We start from the raw sequence: 13,388 nt of genomic DNA, 5'->3' as shown, positions 1-13,388 counted from the left end.
TCCTGAAAGTTTAAAAATGCCGGAAGTTCGAGTCATCTTTTTTATGCTCATAAGAGCTTAAGACAATTTAAATTCTAGTACTTTTGGTTTTCGGCATTATATGTTTGTGTGACGTATGTGTTATAACATTTTATTTCATTCTCTTCTATAGTCACTCTGCGAACTCTAGGATAAGATCAAATCTTGTGATGGAACATTTTAAACCTTTAATTTGCATTTGTTTAAACTTTCACAGCCAAAGCAAAGCAAACTTTTCGCAAAGGGTGTCATTATAATGCTCACCTCTTACCAATGAACTCTAAAATAGAATTAATCTGCTACTGTTATTGGGTTTTGTTGTTTTCGACACCAGTTAATCAAATCAGCTGTTATTTCATCGCCGGATCTTCCCAAGAACAATGTGAAAGCATCCAGTATTTACTCAATTATCAACGGTTATAATGCGTCAAAAAGTATTAGATTTTTTGCTCTCATCTTGAATTATAAGGACAAAGAATTAGCGTGTGGTGGAGCTGTTAATTGACAAGTGGTGGGTGATAACTGCGGCACATTGTGTTTACAATTTTGAACGTAAGTGTTGTTGACGGCTCATATTTTTGGTCTCCTGTGATGATAAACCTGGATTTCCCAATGTTTTGACATCATATGAACACTAAAAACCGTAATGGACAATATAGGGGTAGCGTGTATTGACGCAGGTTATTTCTCTTATTTTCTGGTTTATTTTGCCCCCTGCCCTAGTGACAGTTTTTCATAATGGTTTTCTAAATTTCAGTCGACTAAAAGACGACAGCTTTTATTTAAGAAGGTCTATTTCACCCGGGTCGAGGTGTCACCGCCATTCAACGCATAATTATGTAAGATAAGCGGTGAATGCGGAAAATCTTGTAAGATAAGCGGTGAATGCGGTGAAATTATATACATCAGGCGGTGAATGGGGTGACAAAACCTCTATAGCCTGGTAGCGGTGTTACATAATTTCACGACTGAATTTAGCCGTGAAATTACATAAACTCACAACTTTGAAAAAATTGTCCAAATTATGTAAGAAAAGCGGTGAATGCGATGAAATTACATAACTTCACCACTTAGAAAAAAGTGTTAAAATTGTATGGGAACAGCTTTTAATGCGGTGAAATTACATAAATTCACAATTCACCGCTTAACTTAGTGGTGAACTTACCTAAAATCACCGCTTAAAAGTGTTAAATTTGTGTGAGACCATCATTGAATGCAATGAAATTCACCGCTTATTTCAGTGGTGAAATAACATAAATCAACCCTTAGAAGACGCTTCGAATTGTCTGTTGTTCAACGAAGTTAAGATACATTTGTTAATAGACGCAAGGAAAATTTACCCACGAATAATCATACATCTTTTCGGAAACTTTTTTTAAGCGGTGAATTTATGTAATTTCACCACTAGAGTAAACGGTGAACTTACATTATTTCACCGCACTCATCACATTTCACCGCTAAAAATTGCGTATGTTTTACATAAAAGAGAATAAATTTGATTTAAATTAAAAACAAATAAGCTAGCTTTTAGTGAGAAGTTGCGCAGTGGAAGAAAAGCAGTGAATGAGGTGAAAATATATAAATCAAGCGGTGATTGGGGTGAAAAAACCTTTCTCGCCTGGTAGCGGTGAAATTACATAATTTCACGAGTGAATTTAGCCGTGAAATTACATAAACTCACCTCTTTGAAAAAAATTGTCCGAATTATGTAAGAAAAGCGGCGAATGCGATGAAATTACATAACTGCACCGCTTAGAAAAAAGTGTTAAAATTGTATGGTAACAGCGTTTAATGCTGTGAAATTACATAAATTCACAATTCACCGCTTAACTTAGTGGTGAACTTAACTAAAATCACCGCTTAAAAGTGTTAAATTTGTGTGAGACCATCAGTGAATGCAATGAAATTCACCGCTTAATTTAGAGGTGAAATAACATAAATTAACCCTTAGAAGACGCTTCGAATTGTCTTTTGTTCAACGAAGTTAAGATACATTTGTTAAAAGACGCACGGAAAATTTACCCACGAATAATCATACATATTTTTGGAAATTTTTTTAAGCTGTGATAAACTAGAGTAAACGAAGAACTTACATTATTTCACCGCATTCATCACATTTCACCGTTAAAATTTGCATATGTTTTAAATAAAAGAGATTGAATTTGATTTAAATTAAAAACAAATATGCTAGCTTTTAGTGAGAAGATGCGCAGTGGAAGAAAAGGCTGGCATGCTGAAGGTGAGAGGTTCCAATCCCTGCAAGGACGGTAACTTGCAGTCAGCGGTTACATGTGGTGACTTTTTGTAAGTTCACCGCTTACTCTAAAGGTGAACTTACATAATTTCACCACATTCACCGCATTTCATCGCAAAACTATATACGAAATTTTATCTTACATATTTTTCTAATTTTTTCTCGACCCGAGCGGTCGTATCAAACAAGAATTGAAGTTCATAATGTTTACGCTCGGGAGCTCACTGTTTAGTGAAGTTTAACATGAATGGTCTATTAGCTGCTATAATCGAAACTCTTGGCAATAAAGATTACACGAACAAAGATCCCGATCAAAGTCCTCCGAAATTTAAAAAAAAAATCACGCTCCTATGACGCTATTATGCAGCCCGTCTCAGCACTGGCGTTTGAGTAACCCGTTGAATTCAACTTGGTGCCTCTTGCCTGATCTTAATATTACTAAAAGTACTCGAAACATTTTTCCATAAACATGACGCTCCATTATTTTTGGCTAATATCAGATCTGGACAAGTTTTGTACATCAAGGACACGCCTATTCAAAATTGGTTTCATTTAAACAATTTTCGGACCCAATGGAAACCCACTTTTTTCGAGAAGTGAGAAATCGAGAACGTCGAAAAGAAATTTGAAAAACCAATTCCTTTTTTCGGCTGTCCATTGCAAAAAACATTCCTGTTTTACACTCCTAGCTTCAATCTAAACTACTAAGAAAGCAATTAACGTTCGCGTTCGGTTATATGATTTTCGAGGTTTAAGAGCTATGAGACTGAAAAAATTTTTTCATGGAATTGTTAATTACAATTATTTTTTTCAATTTTGTTATTAATGTTGCTATAAAAAAACGTCTCAAAACAGCCATTAGAACAGAACTGAAACAAAAGTGAGGAATCAAGAATGCAACTGTGAGATTTTTTAATGAGAACATTTTTTAAATTGATAAAAGGACAACAAAAAAAACAGTAAAATCCGAAAAGCTTTAAATCAAAAATAATTTCAAAGGCGTGAAAACTTTTGGCTATAAACAGAAAACCTTGAAATTAACAACTCACTCCCTCTTGAAGATTAGTGCGGCCGCATTTCAAAAAGCTCAGTAATAGGACAACAAAAAGAGACAAAAATGGGGAAGAGGAAAAAATTTGTAAATTCTAATGACAATTATAAATTTTGAAGCGCAAGAATTTTGGTTTGGAACACACAAAAGTCTGGACATAGGCGAATTCAAGCGCACAAAAGTCCGAACATAAGGCCTTTTGAACGCACTATAGTCTATAAATGAACGGGCAGATTATCAATTTTGGAGCGCACGATTTTTGGTTTGGAACTCACGAAAGTCTGGACATATGCAATTTTGAACCCAAGAAAGTCTGGACATAGGGTCTGTTGAACGCCGATAGTCTGGACATGAACGCACAAAACATTAATTTTGGAGCGCAAGAATCTTCATTGGGAACACACAAAAGTCTGAAATTACATACATCAGGTGGTGAATGCGGTGAAAAAACCTTTATCGCCTGGTAGTGGTGAAATTACATAATTTCACGGTTGCATTTAGCCGTGAAATTAAAAAAACTCACCGCTTTCAAAAAAAATTGTTCAAATTATGTAAGAAAAGCGGTGAATGCGGTGAAATTATAAAAATCAGGCGGTGAATGGGGTGAAAAAACCTTTCTCGCCTGGTAGCGGTGAAATTACATAATTTCACGACTGAATTTAGCCGTGAAATTACATAAACTCACATCTTTGAAAAAAATTGTCCAAATTATGTAAGAAAAGCGGTGAATGCGATGAAATTACATAAATTTACGGCTTAGAAAAATGTGTTAAAATTGTATTTGAACAGCGTTTAATGCGGTGAAATTACCTAATTTCACAATTCACCGCTTAACTTAGTGGTGAACTTACATAAATTCACCGCTTAAAAGTGTTAAACTTGTGTGAGATCATCAGTGAAAGCGAAGAAATTGACCGCTTAATTCAGTGGTGAAATAACATAATTTAACCTTTAGACGACGCTTCGAATTGTCTGTTGTTCATGGAAGTTAAGATACATTTGTTAATAGACGCTCGGAAAACTTACCGACGAATAATCATACATCTTTTTGGAATCTTTCTTTAATTGGTAAATTCTCATAATTTCACCACTAGAATAAACGGTGGACTTACATTCTTTCACCGCATTCACCGCATTTCACCGCTAAAATTTGCGTTTGTTTTACATAAAAGAGAGTGAATTTTATCTAAATTAAAAACAAATATGCTAGCTTTTAGTGAGAAGTTGCGCAGTGTTAGAAAAGCGGTGAATGCGGTGAAATTATAAAAATCAGGCATTGAATGGGATGAAAAAATCTTTCTGGCCTGGTAGCGCTGAAATTACATAATTTCACGACTGAATTTAGCCTTGAAATTACATAAACTCACAACTTTGAAAAAAATTGTCCCAATAATGTAAGAAAAGCGGTGAATGCGATGAAATAACATAACTTCACCGCTTAGAAAAAAGTGTTAAAATTGTATGGGAACATATTTTAATGCGGTGAAATTACATAAACTCACAATTCACCGCTTAATTTAGTGGTGAATTTACCTAAATTCACCGCTTAAAAGTGTTAAATTTGTGTGAGATCATCAGTGAATGCGATGAAATTCACCGCTTAATTTAGAGGTGAAATAACATAAATTAACCCTTAGAAGACGCTTCGAATTGTCTTTTGTTCAACGAAGTTAAGATACATTTGTTAAAAGACGCACGGAAAATTTACCCACGAATAATCATACATATTTTTGGAAATTTTTTTAAGCGGTGATATTAGGTAATTTCACCACTAGAGTAAACGAAGAACTTACTTATTTCACCGCATTCATCACATTTCACCGTTAAAATTTGCATATGTTTTAAATAAAAGAGAGTGAATTTGATTTAAATTCAAAACAAATATGCTAGCTTTTAGTGAGAAGTTGCGCAGTGGAAGAAAAGGCTGGCATGATGAAGGTTAGAGGTTCCAATGCCTGCAAGGACAGTAACTTGCAGTCAGCGGTTACATGTGGTGACTTTTTGTAAGTTCACCGCTTACTCTAAAGGTGAACATACATAATTTCACCGCATTTCATTCACCGCATTTCATCGCAAAACTTTGTACAAAATTTGCGGTGAAAAAACCAACTTTTCACTGCTTATCTTACATATTTTTCTAATTTTTTCTCGACCCGAGCGGTCGTATCAAACAAGAATTGAAGTTCATTATGTTTACGCTCGGGAGCTCACTGTTTAGTGAAGTTTAACATGAATGGTCTATTAGCTGCTATAATCGAAACTCTTGGCAATAAAGATTACACGAACAAACATCCCGATCAAAGTCCTCCGAAATGTACAAAATTTGCGGTGAAAAAACCAACTTTTCACTGCTTATCTTACATATTTTTCTAATTTTTTCTCGACCCGAGCGGTCGTATCAAACAAGAATTGAAGTTCATTATGTTTACGCTCGGGAGCTCACTGTTTAGTGAAGTTTAACATGAATGGTCTATTAGCTGCTATAATCGAAACTCTTGGCAATAAAGATTACACGAACAAACATCCCGATCAAAGTCCTCCGAAATTTAGAAAAAAAATCACGCTCCTATGACGCTATTATGCAGCCCTTCTCAGCACTGGCGTTTGAGTAACCCGTTGAATTCAACTTGGTGCCTCTTGCCTGATCTTAATATTACTAAAAGTACTCGAAACATTTTTCCATAAACATGACGCTCCATTATTTTTGGCTAATATCAGATCTGGACATGTTTTGTACATCAGGGACACGCCTATTCAAAATTGGTTTCATTTGAACAATTTTCGGACCCAATGGAAACCCACTTTTTTCGAGAAGTGAGAAATCGAGAACGTCGAAAAGAAATTTGAAAAACCAATTCCTTTTTTCGGCTGTCCATTGCAAAAAACATTCCTGTTTTACACTCCTAGCTTCAATCTAAACTACTAAGAAAGCAAATAACGTTCGCGTTCGGTTATATGATTTTCGAGGTTTAAGAGCTATGAGACTGAAAAAATTTTTTCATGGTATTGTTAATTACATTTATTTTTTTCAATTTTGTTATATATGTTGCTATATAAAAACGTCTCAAAACAACCATTAGAACAGAACTGAAACAAAAGTAAGGAATCAAGAAAGCAACTGTGAGATTTTGTTAATGATATCATTTTTGAAATTGATAAAAGGACAACAAGAAAACAGTAAAATCCGAAAAGCTTTAAATCAAAAAGAATTTCAAAGACGTAAAAACTTTTGGCTATAAACAGAAATCCTTGAAAGTAACAAATCACTCCCTCTTGAAGATTAGTGCGGCCGCAATTCAAAAAGCTCAGTAATTGGACAACAAAAAGGATATAAACATGGGGAAGAGGAAAAAATTTGTAAATTCTTATGACAATTATAAATTTTGAAGCGCAAGATTTTTGGTTTGGAACTCACGAAAGTCTGGACATATGCAATTTTGAACGCAAGAAAGTCTGGACATAGGGTGTGTTGAACGCCGATAGTCTGGACATGAACGCACAAAATATTAATTTTGGAGCGTAAGGATTTTCATTGGGAACACACAAAAGTCTGAAATTACATACATCAGGCGGTGAATGCGGTGAAAAAACCTTTATCGCCTGGTAGTGGTGAAATTACATATTTTCAAGTTTGCATTTAGCCGCGAAATTAAATAAACTCACCGCTTTCAAAAAATTGAACAAATTATGTAAGAAAAGCGGTAAATGCGATGAAATTACATAAATTCACCGCTTAGAAAAAAGTGTTAAAATTGTATGGGAACAGCGTTTAATGCTGTGAAATTACATAAATTCACAATTCACCGCTTAACTTAGTAGTGAACTTACATAAATTCACCGCTTAAAAGTGTTAAATTTGTGTGAGATCATCAGTGAATGCGATGAAATTCACCGCTTAATTTAGAGGTGAAATAACATAAATTAACCCTTAGAAGACGCTTCGAATTGTCTTTTGTTCAACGAAGTTAAGATACATTTGTTAAAAGACGCACGGAAAGTTTACCCACGAATAATCATACATATTTTTGGAAATTTTTTTAAGCGGTGATAAACTAGAGTAAACGAAGAACTTACATTATTTCACCGCATTCATCACATTTCACCGTTAAATTTTGCATATGTTTTAAATAAAAGAGAGTGAATTTGATTTAAATTAAAAACAAATATGCTAGCTTTTAGTGAGAAGATGCGCAGTGGAAGAAAAGGCTGGCATGCTGAAGGTGAGAGGTTCCAATCCCTGCAAGGACGGTAACTTGCAGTCAGCGGTTACATGTGGTGACTTTTTGTAAGTTCACCGCTTACTCTAAAGGTGAACTTACATAATTTCACCACATTCACCGCATTTCATCGCAAAACTATGTACGAAATTTGCGGTGAAAAAATCTATTTTTCACTGCTTATCTTACATATTTTTCCAATGTTTTCTCGACCCGGGCGGTCGTATCAAACAAGAATTGAAGTTCTTTATGTTTACGCTCGGGAGCTCACTGTTTAGTGAAGTTTAACATGAATGGTCTATTAGCTGCTATAATCGAAACTCTTGGCAATAAAGATTACACGAACAAACATCCCGATCAAAGTCCTCCGAAATTTAGAAAAAAAATCACGCTCCTATGACGCTATTATGCAGCCCTTCTCAGCACTGGCGTTTGAGTAACCCGTTGAATTCAACTTGGTGCCTCTTGCCTGATCTTAATATTACTAAAAGTACTCGAAACATTTTTCCATAAACATGACGCTCCATTATTTTTGGCTAATATCAGATCTGGACATGTTTTGTACATCAGGGACACGCCTATTCAAAATTGGTTTCATTTGAACAATTTTCGGACCCAATGGAAACCCACTTTTTTTGAGAAGTGAGAAATCGAGAACGTCGAAAAGAAATTTGAAAAACCAATTCCTTTTTTCGGCTGTCCATTGCAAAAAACATTCCTGTTTTACACTCCTAGCTTCAATCTAAACTACTAAGAAAGCAAATAACGTTCGCGTTCGGTTATATGATTTTCGAGGTTTAAGAGCTATGAGACTGAAAAAATTTTTTCATGATATTGTTAATTACATTTATTTTTTCCAATTTTGTTATATATGTTGCTATATAAAAACGTCTCAAAACAACCATTAGAACAGAACTGAAACAAAAGTAAGGAACCAAGAAAGCAACTGTGAGATTTTGTTAATGATATCATTTTTGAAATTGATAAAAGGACAACAAGAAAACAGTAAAATCCGAAAAGCTTTAAATCAAAAATAATTTCAAAGACGTAAAAACTTTTGGCTATAAACAGAAATCCTTGAAAGTAACAACTCACTCCCTCTTGAAGATTAGTGCGGCCGCAATTCAAAAAGCTCAGTAATTGGACAACAAAAAGGATATAAACATGGGGAAGAGGAAAAAATTTGTGAATTCTTATGACAATTATAAATTTTGAAGCGCAAGATTTTTGGTTTGGAACTCACGAAAGTCTGGACATATGCAATTTTGAACGCAAGAAAGTCTGGACATGAACGCACAAAATATTAATTTTGGAGCGTAAGGATTTTCATTGGGAACACACAAAAGTCTGAAATTACATACATCAGGCGGTGAATGCGGTGAAAAAACCTTTATCGCCTGGTAGTGGTGAAAATACATATTTTCACGTTTGCATTTAGCCGTGAAATTAAATAAACTCACCGCTTTCAAAAAATTGAACAAATTATGTAAGAAAAGCGGTAAATGCGATGAAATTACATAAATTCACCGCTTAGAAAAAAGTGTTAAAATTGTATGGTAACAGCGTTTAATGCTGTGAAATTACATAAATTCACAATTCACCGCTTAACTTAGTGGTGAACTTACATAAATTCACCGCTTAAAAGTGTTAAATTTGTGTGAGATCATCAGTGAATGCGATGAAATTCACCGCTTAATTTAGAGGTGAAATAACATAAATTAACCCTGAGAAGACGCTTCGAATTGTCTTTTGTTCAACGAAGTTAAGATACATTTGTTAATTGACGCACGGAAAATTTACCCACGAATAATCATACATCTTTTTGGAAACTTTCTTTAAGCGGTGAATTTTTGTAATATCACCACTAGAGTAAACGGTGGACTTACATTATTTCACCGCCTTCACCGCATTTCACCGCTAAAACTTGCGTATGTTTTACATAAAAGTGAGTGAATTTTATTTAAATTAAAAACAAATATGCCAGCTTTTAGTGAGACGTTGCGCAGTGGAAGAAAAGGCTGGCATGATGAAGGTTAGAGGTTCCAATGCCTGCAAGGACGGTAACTTGCAGTCAGCGGTTACATGTGGTGACTTTTTGTAAGTTCACCGCTTACTCTAAAGGTGAACATACATAATTTCACCGCATTTCATTCAACGCATTTCATCGCAAAACTTTGTACAAAATTTGCGGTGAAAAAACCAACTTTTCACTGCTTATCTTACATATTTTTCCACTTTTTTCTCGACCCGGGCGGTCGTATCAAACAAGAATTGAAGTTCATTATGTTTACGCTCGGGAGCTCACTGTTTAGTGAAGTTTAACATGAATGGTCTATTAGCTGCTATAATCGAAACTCTATAAAAGATTACACGAACAAACATCCCGATCAAAGTCCTCCGAAATTTAGAAAAAAAATCACGCTCCTATGACGCTATTATGCAGCCCGTCTCAGCATTGGCGTTTGAGTAACCCGTTGAATTCAACTTGGTGTGTCTTGCCTGATCTTAATATTACTAAAAGTACTCGAAACATTTTTCCATAAACATGACGCTCCATTATTTTTGGCTAATTTTGATCAGATCTGGACATGTTTTGTACATCAAGGACACGCCTATTCAAAATTGGTTTCAATTAAACAATTTTCGGACCCAATGGAAACCCACTTTTTTCGAGAAGTGAGAAATCGAGAACGTAGAAAAGAAATTTGAAAAACCAATTCCTTTTTTCGGCTATCCATTGCAAAAAACAATACTGTTTTAGACTCTTAGTTTCAATATAAACTACTAAGAAAGCAAATAACGTTCGGTTATATGATTTTCGATGTTTAAGAGCTATGAGACTAATTTTTTTCATGATAATGTTAATTACAACTATTTTTTTTAATTTTGTTATTTATGTTGCTATATAAAATCGTCTCAAAACAACCATTAGAACAGAACTGAAACAAAAGTAAGGAATCAAGAAAGCAACTGTGAGATTTTTTTAATGATATCATTTTTGAAATTGATAAATGGACAACAAAAGAAACAGTAAAATCCGAAAAGCTTTAAATCAAAAATAATTTCAAAGACGTAAAAACTTTTGGCTATAAACAGAAAACCTTGAAAGTAACAACTCAATACCTCTTGAAGATTAGTGCATGGGGAAGAGTGCATGGGGAAGGATATAAACATGGAGAAGAGGAAAAAATTTGTAAAATCTTATGACACTTATAAATTTTGAAGCGCAAGATTTTTGGTTTGGAACTCACGAAAGTCTGGACATATGCAATTTTGAACGCAAGAAAGTCTGGACATAGGGTCTGTTGAACGCCGATAGTCTGGACATGAACGCACAAAATTTTAATTTTGGGGCGTAAGAATTTTCATTGGGAACACACAAAAGTCTGAAATTACATACAGCAGGCGGTGAATGCGGTGAAAAAACCTTTATCGCCTGGTAGTGGTGAAATTAAATATTTTCACGTTTGCAATTAGCCGTGAAATTAAATAAACTCACCGCTTTCAACAAAAATTGAACAAATTATGTAAGAAAAGCGGTGAATGCGATGAAATTACATAAATTCACCGCTTAGAAAAAAGTGTTAAAATTGTATGGGAACAGCGTTTAATGCTGTGAAATTACATAAATTCACAATTCACTGCTTAACTTAGTGGTGAACTTACATAAATTCACCGCTTAAAAGTGTTAAATTTGTGTGAGATCATCAGTGAATGCGATGAAATTCAGCGTTTTATTTAGTGGTGAAATAACATAAATTAACCCTTAGACGACGCTTCGAATTGTCTTTTGTTCAACGAAGTTAAGATGCATTTGTTAATAGACGCACGGAAAATTTACCCACGAATATTAATACATCTTTTTGGAAACTTTCTTTAAGCGGTGAATTTTTGTAATTTCACCACTAGAGTAAACGGTGGACTTACATTATTTCACCGCATTCACCGCATTTCACCGCTAAAACTTGCGTATGTTTTACATAAAAGAGAGTGAATTTTATTTAAATTAAAAACAAATATGCCAGCTTTTAGTGAAACGTTGCGCAGTGGAAGAAAAGGCTGGCACGCTGAAGGTGAGAGGTTCGAATCACTGCAATGACGGTAACTTGCAGTCAGCGGTTACATGTGGTGACTTTTTGTAAGTTCACCGCTTACTCTAGCGGCAAACTTACATAATTTCACCACATCCACCGCATTTCACCGCAAAACTATGTACGAAGTTTGCGGTGAAAAAACCAACTTTTCACTGCTTAACTTACATATTTTTCCGATTTTTTCTCGACCCGGGCGGTCGTATCAAACAAGAATTGAAGTTCTTTATGTTTACGCTCGGGAGCTCACTGTTTAGTGAAGTTTAACATGAATGGTCTATTAGCTGCTATAATCGAAACTCTTGGCAATAAGATTACACGAACAAAGAACCCGATCAAAGTCCTCCGGAATTTTTTTTTAAAAAATCACGCTCCTATGACGCTATTATGCAGCCCGTTTCAGCACTGGCATTTGAGTAACCCGTTGAATTCAACTTGGTGCGTCTTGCCTGATCTTAATATTACTAAAAGTACTCGAAACATTTTTCCATAAACATGACGCTCCAATATTTTTGGCTAATATTGATCAGATCTGGACATGTTTTGTACATCAGGGACACGCCTATTCAAAATTGGTTTCAATTGAACATTTTTCGGCCCAATGGAAACCCACTTTTTTCGAAAAGTGAGAAGTCGAGAACGTCTAAACGAAATTTGAAAAACCAATTCCTTTTTTCGTCTATCAATTGCAAAAAAAAACATTTCTGTTTTACACTCTAAGCTTCAATCTAAACTACTAAGAAAGCAAATAACGTTCGGTTATATGCTTTTCGAGGTTTAATAGCTATGAGACTGAAAAAAAATTTTTTCTTAGTATTGTTAATTACAACTATTTTTTTCAATGTTGTTATTAACTTTGCTATATAAAAACGTCTCAAAACAACCAATAGAACAGAACTGAAACAAAAGACAACTCACTCCCTCTCGAAGATTAGTGCGGCCGCAACTCATAAGGCTCAGTAATAAGACAACGAAAAGGATACAAAAATGGGGAAGAGTAAAAAAAATTGTAAATTCTTATGACAATTATAAATTTTGAAGCGCACAAATTTTGGTTTGGAACACACAAAATCTGGACATAGGCGATTTCAAGCGCACAAAAGTCCGGACATAAGGTCTCTTGAACGCACTATAGTCTATACATGAACGCGCAGATTATCAATTTTGGAGCGCACGATTTTTGGTTTGGAACTCACGAAAGTCTGGACATATGCAATTTCGAACGCACGAAAGTCTGGACATAGGGTCTGTTGAACGCCGATAGTCTGGACATGAACGCACAAAATATCGATTTTGGAGCACAAAAATTTCCGTTTGGAATGCACAAAAGTCTGGATATAGGAATTTTTGAACGCACGTTGAACGCACAGAAAATTATGAACGCACAAAAGTCTGAACATAGGCACTTTCCGTCTGGGAGGGTCTGGAAATAGACATTTTCACTCTCGGATGGTCAGGACATATCAACTTTCTGTCTGGGATCTCAACCTGGGCATCCCGAATTTTATTTTTGGATGCAAACAATAGAAGCCACATCGCAATTGTTAAGCTATGATTTGGTTGTGTTGCTGAGAGCAATCATAACACAGTTTCCCGAAAAAAAAATACAAATGTATTCACGTTGAGTTGTTTAGGTCTTAAGGGATCCAATATGACTAAAACTTTGAAAATTACTCCAAAATTAGAGAGGGGATGTTTTAAATATCATACGCAAAATTGGATCATGGATACCAGGCATGGTCTGGCATGTAACCCAC

The 13,388-nt window shown here is 35.0% G+C and overlaps 1 protein-coding gene across 1 annotated transcript in view; it reads left to right on the top strand.

Annotated features, from left to right (window-relative positions):
- The first annotated feature begins 283 nt into the window (after positions 1-283).
- The window catches only part of LOC142343029 (uncharacterized), a 61,452-nt gene continuing 48,347 nt past the window's right edge, over positions 284-13,388 (top strand). Inside the window, exon 1 of the mRNA XM_075394714.1 lies at positions 284-570. The gene's annotated coding sequence lies outside the window, so the exon portion shown is untranslated. The remainder of the gene's footprint in view (positions 571-13,388) is intronic.

The sequence above is a fragment of the Convolutriloba macropyga genome, chromosome 7, assembly GCF_964194025.1.
Source record: "Convolutriloba macropyga chromosome 7, txConMacr16.3, whole genome shotgun sequence".
Classification (NCBI taxonomy): Eukaryota; Metazoa; Xenacoelomorpha; order Acoela; family Convolutidae; genus Convolutriloba; species Convolutriloba macropyga.
This window is presented reverse-complemented; position numbering and strand designations above follow the sequence as displayed.